General features: G+C 35.9%; 1 protein-coding gene across 8 annotated transcripts in view; it reads right to left on the bottom strand.

The window, feature by feature from the left end:
• SOX6 (SRY-box transcription factor 6) overlaps positions 1–7,231 on the bottom strand; it is a 378,453-nt gene that overhangs the window by 273,961 nt on the left and 97,261 nt on the right. The window lies entirely within an intron of this gene.

The raw sequence follows: 7,231 nt of genomic DNA, 5'->3' as shown, positions 1-7,231 counted from the left end.
CCCAAGTAAAAGTCACAATATGTTCTGCACTGATGTATAGCAGAATAAACTGTATTTCTAGGAAGAAATATCACCAAGTCATTGAAATTCCATGCATAATAATGTAAACAGATTTGACCCAAAGACATGAAAAAAAGGAAATTTGGTTCCTTATAACTGTATTCATAGTCCCACCAATTAGTGCGCTATATTTATATTTATATGAATGAATCTGTCAAATATGGAACTATATACAGAGAACTATACATACATAATGGAACCCATAAAACTGTCATACAATGGAACTCAATCGTGTTCTTCAAATTACCATCTTGTGCCCCCAAACACTAGTACTGATTATACAATTTTTCTCTACCTTCATATACTGTGAAACAAGAACAGTTTTTATCTCTAAGCACTGGTAACAGGTCTTTTGGTTTGTCCCGTTATGCTCAACCTATCTTAGTTTTTTTCCACGCATCCTTCTCTACAGGTCCTCCATATCCTATTCCACCTGGTCAGTCAAGACTGGTATCACTGTATGTACAGCTTTGTATATCTGGCAGATGAGAGAAATCAAGGCTCTCTGCTCTTTGGGTTTCCAAAAGATCACTCTTTTTCAGCCCCAAGAACTACAGGATCCAGTAACTTACATATTTAAATTCAAGTCACTTACTGGATTTCCACATTCACCACTAGAAATTCTTACTACTTTGCAAAACAACTTTTTGCAATTCTAGATATCCCATTCTATTTCAAAACTTCATTCCTATCTGATTTGTGATACAATGTACAAACCAGTTTTCAAATCCCTTATAAATTTCTTATTTGTTTTGGAACTTTGCCCCTGTGAAGACACCACTGAACTTTTGACCTAACATCTTAAATTCTCATTGCAATTGGAGTCTTCATATTTTCGTATCTGCTAATTTTTTAGTCCTGAAGATAAACTAGATAAATGATGGAACAAAAATTACACAAGTAGTCAATTCCACTCTTCTGGCTATTATCACTTGATTTCAATAATTGATGGGCTATTATATCCTAAATTGTCCTCTGCAAAAGAATACTGATCTATGCAATCCATCACTGATTTTATACTGTCAGAAATTAAGTTGACATATTACTATTTCATACTGTATGTAATAGAAAAACTACCTATACATTTTCAAGTACAGATAATATACTCAATGAGCACCTCAAAAAAAAAAAAAATTGCATTCTAGCAAGCAAAAGTAGCTTGCACAAATTATGTGAAAATTTCACCCCAATTAAGTAAAAAGAAAATTATCCATATGTGAATTTGACTTGCACTGCACTTCAGAAAAACAGGCTAGATTTCAAGGGAAATTGGGCCAAATGTAACTGTTGAGGGATTTCAGTTTGTTGGTGAGCCCAACACAAAATAGCTCATATGCAGAAAGGCATCATGCATATGTAATTACAGCATCATACTCACACACAAAGGATAGATAGCCATGTAGTCAAGTTCTGCACCTCCTCAAAAAAATAATTCACTACACACCTTCCACCATTCAACTTACAATTTTCCCACTAGTCAAAATTTCCCAATCAGTATTGCCTAATGAAAGGGGCACACAGAACCGTAAGGCTTATTTTTGACTCAGTACCTGGCATGCTGATCACCTTTTTATGCCTTGGTTTACCCCTATGTAAAACTGGAGAAACAAAGCCTTTATAAATCACCTTTCTAAACTTCTTTGAGATGTGCTGATAAAAAGAGAGAATGAGGGAAACTGAATCTCTAAGCAGTTTGAAACAGGTACCACTTCAAAACAAAAGAAAACCAAACAAAAGAATATAAAGGTTTGGGGGGCTGGGTTGGGCTTTTTTTGCCTTCTCAAAGTTGCAGCTTTCAATATCCAATCAGCCAGCCATGTCACTACATTGTTTTGTTATAAAGTGGATCAGAACAGACAAATTAATCAAGTCAGGACAGTGAGTGCACTTTGTTTACATGCTGTATCCTGTACATATCTTTCCCAGGTTCAGACTAAAATCCAACTCCAGCTGCAACAGCTTTCAGGCTGACAAATCTTTCTGGAGCTGTGCCACACAGCGTTTCAGACCTGGAAGGTGCTGCGAGCAGGCACTTTCACTACTACACTCCTTAAAGCCCCATCTATCAAATTCTCACACATTAAACATCCCTCCAAAGGTATACCTGTTGCAGTCTAATGATATGTACCACCAAATCTTTGAGCACTCATTTCTTCTTCCCATATAATGATCAGGATTTAAAATTTTTCACTTCACAGTATCACAGTATCACAGTATGTTAGAGATTGGAAGGGACCTCAAAAGATCATCTAGTCCAATCCCCCTGCCGGAGCAGGAACACTTCGAAAGAGTGGAGTTAAAATACACAACCCTATTAAAAAAGAGGATACCTTAATTAGAGTATATAGACTCATTCATAGTTCACTTTCAAAGAGCTTAGGGTAACAGATTTTGAAAATGTATCCTTTTTGTAATATATTATTTGGGTTATATTATATATATTATATATTATATATAACATTATTATATTTTATATATATAATAAATATAATATAATAATATATTGGGGTGTATCTAATCTTTACGAAATATCCACTGCTGACACAGCTGAAAGTTCTGTCACACTGATGGAAACTAAAGCAGTTTAGTAAGCAAAGTAATGCAAATAAGTTAAAGCACCTATTTTTTTTAATTCTTGTAATCAATTCAACATTCCACCAAGCTAACTTAGCGTGGTTATAGATGTCTTGCTGATAACCACAGAGAATGAGCTGCAGAACTACCTGGTTTCTCCAACACCTATAAAAAATATGATTATCCCAAATGGGTTTTGAAAACACAGTTTTACTGACTTTTCATATATATATATAGATATGCTCATGTAATTCTGTGTGTATGCACAGGTATTTATGTAGGGATATATACCTACATATACAGGTTAATCTAAGCAAAATCTTTAGGTTGTGTTCTCAGCCTTTTCTTCAAAGCCTCCCTTTAGCGCAGATGGAAATATGTAGCCATTTCTTCGCTCTGGTACCTGACAAAGGACACCACAAACTGCATGACAAAGCAGGTGCTATAGGTAAGCAGCCTCGTGGAGCAGATGCCTCAATAAGAGAGAACAAAAAGAACTAAGGGGAGGAAAATGAGAACTGCAATAGCTTGGGGACAGCTCAGGGACTCACTGCAAAACCCTGGGAACTTCTGCCTAGCATCTTCATTTAATAGGAAACATTGTCAAGCACTTCCTTCTGACAGACTACTTCAAATTAGAAAAGGGATAAAAAGAAAAAATGAAAGAGTTAAACATATAAATTTTAAGGGAGGCTTAAGATAATCATGTATAGAGTGATTATTTCAAATTCTACAGAGATAGTGTTTTGCTTTATTTTTTTCCCTCAAGCATGTACCTTTTTGTCATAATGAAATGCACGGTCAGCCCTCACTTGATAAAATATTTGTGCTGCCATGCAGTTAAACAAATATTTTTTTCATTTCCTTTAAAACAGCCTCCCACCCATGTTTCTGTAAACGGTGGCCCATCAGTCCAGCTGGATAACATGTACAAGCTGAGCAGTAAAGTTTCCATTTGCCCCCATTAAAAGGGTCCTTTCCTTATTTCATCAGCCAGAACACACAGGGAAATAATAGGCCTCCAAAAATAATGGAGTACATCTGAAAGGAATCGATTCCATCATATCCCCACATTCCGCTATAAAGCATAGTATCCGACCAGCACTCAGCTGGCCAGCATACAGTTTTAGCACATGCAAGCGCAGACGACCAAGGTAATCTTTTCTTATTTTCTTTACACACTGATATTTATAATTCCATTGTATATTTTTCCTCTATTTTTATTCACCCCAATTCTTTGTATGAAATATGAAGAACTCACAGGTATAATTATCAAATTTATGGTGTATGCTTGCTATACCACATATGAATAATGACCAAAAAGACACAGTTTTAGGAAACATAACTGAAAGATAAAGAAAATCTCACTACTTCCATATGTGGCAATATCAGAACCAAATATCTCTTGTTGATATTCAAAATCTGAGCATATTCACTTCTGCAATTCTTTCATCTGTGTGCACAATTTATACAGGAGCTTGGAGAGAGGAAAGAATGAAGCATTTGCCTTTAATCCCGATGGGGGTTTATGTGGTGGTATTTTTGTTGGTTTGTGTTTTTTTTTTTTTTAATTCATTATACTCTCCCTTCCCATCACTGGTGACCATCACTGCAGCACTATACCTCCAGCTGTGAGCTTGAACATACAGCTCCCTGAAGCCAAAACAAGTGCTGCTTTTCTGATTTAGAACAAGGGACACTGGAATGCAAGGGGGAAGATTAAGCTTCCAATCCTTTTGAATTTCAGTGCCACCTCTGTAATGGAGTATATGACACAGCAACCTAAGACAATATGACAAATTACAGGAAAAGCTGGAGCAATTGAGATTACAGAAAAATATCAGATCTTTTAACAGTAATTTAACATTGTGTCACCTTCAGACGGAAAACCTCCTGAAACCATGTTTTACATGAAATATTTTACAAACTGTACACCTAATTGGTAAGGTTTTTCTGTTACAAAGCACAACATGCTAGTCCATATACCCTACTTAGTCCTCCCTGAGAGGAGTTATCACCTAAGAGGAAAGGAATTCTCTCCTGCAGGAAATCTAGCATGTCAGACACAGACAGAAGGGCAGATGGAAAGAAGGAAGGAGGAAAGGTAAATATATCAACAGGCAAAAGGACGGAAGATTACTTTCGCAATTGTGCAACAGTCACAGAAAAATAATGTGAAAGGGAACTTTTTTTTGTCCACATGAAATCCAGGGTATACATTTTGTTATAGTGACTACCGACTTAATTTTCCAAGACTCAGCCTGAGACAACAGCAGATGACTAGAAACTCAGCAGAGGAGTCTAAAATTAGTATTTTTAAAAGTCTTTTTATTCTCATAAAATTTGTACATTAAAACTGACATTTTAAAAGGTTACTTCTGGAACTAGCAGCCATCAAAATCTAAAAACACCAATCAAATGCAAACGTGTTTTAAACTAAACTTTAGCTAGTGCAGACAAATCACTGTGGCAAACAGCGGTGTAGGGCAGGGGACAGCTTTGAGAAAAAATTTAAATTAGGTAAATCTTCAAGTTATAGTATTATTGCATCAAAGCTATAGTTTAGACATCTTAGTGCTAACCACCAAATGGTCTGCATTATTCTATGTTGTTAGCCAGAGCAGAGTGGATTTCCTACCTTTTCAAACAAATTATCAATCCCAGTTGAGCAGGATTGTGATAGACCCAGAGAAAAAGACTTTCTTTTAAACTTAGCTTGTTTTATTTTTCTGGCCTAATACAGAATACACCTTATTCCATATGTTTTTTTATACACCTTAGGGTAAGAAAAATGCAGCTACTCATTAACATGTCCACAAGTTACCTCAGTCTTTCATATGAAAGTTTGTTTTATCTATCACATCCAGCTTTAAGTAGAAGAGACAAGTTAGTCCAAGGACATAACGCCTTTCAGGCTCTATAGCACTTAGCAGGTTACCGGGCCTCCAAGGCCTAACAGATTTAACCAAGTCTTTTCACACAATCAGGTAAAAAGAGCTAGGCCAGTCAGCAGATGTCCCATTCAGATAACAAAGAGAATATTTTAGTGACAATGTGAGAAAACAACAGTAAAAATGACAGAGAAACCCACTGAACCATAGCACTCTTTTTTTTCCTTATTAAAAACCATCAACTGGAGTTTGACATTCACCGTAGTTTTCACCAAAGGCAAAGTCAGTCATACAAAGTTTGTCACAAGAGACTCAAATAAACTCTTATAAGAATCAACTACATCAGTGCTGGACAATCTTGTATATTTTAATTTCCTCTATGGATTTAGGATGATTTCATAGGTGATCTGCTAAAACACCAGGCTAAGAGATGAAAGATTCTTATCACACGTATCATGACTAAACTGATATACAACAACATGTTGCTACATTTGTACCTTCAGTTTTACATAACAAACAACTATGTGAATGCAAGCATTCATATACTGCAAGTATTTAGTGTCCTCAAGTCTGAGTTAGCATTATTAAAACTTGCCAACAAGGAATGGCTATTAGTATCCAAAATGGCTATAGCCAGTTGCAAACCAATGGAGAGGTGAAAGCACTGTGGTGTGAACAAAGACAGTTTTAGCATTTGTTAAGGTCACTTCAGTTCTCCAAGTGGTATTCCTTAGAGTCCATTACCTCAGCTAACTAAACTCAGCAAGCCATAATAATGATGGAGATAACCCATCTGAAGAAACCAACTTGGGGTGTGGTTTTGAATTTGAATCAGGGAAAAAATTACTACACACCCCATGCTCTTGCTCTTCTCTAAGGCCAAGTTTAAATAGGAAGAATACTTTTCAGTTATCTTGGACCTCATTTCAATGGCAAGGGAAGTGTGAATGAAAGAAGTTTACAAAGAAGACTGTTAAAGTATAGTATAATCACTGTATGAATTAGTCATAGCCAGTTTAGACACTGTCCAACCCACTTTCCAACCATCTGCAACAAATGTGCTCCATTAAAACAGAACCATATGGAAAACAAGCTAGCAATTAACACAGCTTCTATGCATACCTCTAATACAGCACAGATTTCAAACTTTGAGTGAAACTGACTGTTGAATTACTTCCATATTGCTGCTGTTTAGACCTTGGCAACACATATTTATCCTCACTCACTACAGTATGTCATCCCAAGATACTGCTATATCATCAAAATAAGCATGAAAAAACCACCCACAACTGAGCCACTCATTGTGGTTTATAGCCTCTGTTAATAAAATATTTGCAGATCACAGTATAACAGACTTTTTCAAAGATGCATAATATATTACTTAGTATCAAAACTAATAGATAATGCAGAGAAAACTGATTAATTTAATTGCTAATTGGTAATATCTTGTACTATTAAAACTGCTTCAGGTTTGGGTAGCTTTCTGCTCTCCCAGATTATTTGAAGTGCTAAAGAAGCTGTTATCATTTCCCAGTCCAAAAAGAACATGCAGAAATCCTAGTTCTAAACTTCAGAGCCCTTAAAAATGTTCACGGAGATAAATGTTTTTTGTTATTTTCTTTAATAAAATAAGGAAACTAGGTACTTTATAACTGTACCTGCTTAAGCATACAAGATCCCAAAAGTGAGGCTTACTCTAAGCAAAC

This window comes from Neopsephotus bourkii, unplaced genomic scaffold, assembly GCF_033783945.1.
Source record: "Neopsephotus bourkii isolate Nb327-2 ecotype Australia unplaced genomic scaffold, CSIRO-AGI_Nbou_v1 NB_1792, whole genome shotgun sequence".
NCBI classification, from domain to species: domain Eukaryota; kingdom Metazoa; phylum Chordata; class Aves; order Psittaciformes; family Psittacidae; genus Neopsephotus; species Neopsephotus bourkii.
This window is presented reverse-complemented; position numbering and strand designations above follow the sequence as displayed.